This window comes from Galeopterus variegatus, unplaced genomic scaffold (genome assembly GCF_000696425.1).
Source record: "Galeopterus variegatus unplaced genomic scaffold, G_variegatus-3.0.2 Scaffold956, whole genome shotgun sequence".
Classification (NCBI taxonomy): Eukaryota; Metazoa; Chordata; class Mammalia; order Dermoptera; family Cynocephalidae; genus Galeopterus; species Galeopterus variegatus.
The window spans coordinates 318,128-318,692 of NW_007727067.1; positions in this window are offsets into that span (position 1 = coordinate 318,128).

Genomic DNA, 565 nt, shown 5'->3' on the forward strand with positions numbered 1-565 from the left:
AGTGTGGTTGGAACGCTCCCGGGCTTACTTGAGCCTGCCAGAGAGCTGAATTCAGGCAGGCGCGGGAGTCAATCTGCACCGGGGGGATTCAAAGAGGAACTGTGTGCTGCGGGCTCCTCCTCCGAGGAGCACACACTGAGAAACCCCCACTCAGTGCTACAAAGCCACCCAGAGCGACGGGTAGACTGTGTCCAGGAGAAACCTGAAAGTATTCCTGGGCGGGGACGAGCAGAGCAGGCGCTTGAGGACACGGCTGACAGACAGGGTTGCAGTAGACACACCACAGCTCAGAGGGGGGAGGTGTCCGGTTACAGAGGCGGAGACTCAGCAGGGAAAAAACACACCTTGCGGGCTGCCTGGTAAGATCCAACAGCCCCACCTAGTGTGCAGACTTGGCAGAAAACACACAACCTGTGGGGCCAACACAGCAGGATCCATCAGCCCAGCAGAGTCCAGACAGATCAGAGAGGAGCCTCCCCGGAGAGGCCCAAGACTCGAGGCAAACACACACACAAGTCACTAGAGGCCAACTGAGCCAATAGGGTCAAACCTGGGCACTGTGAAA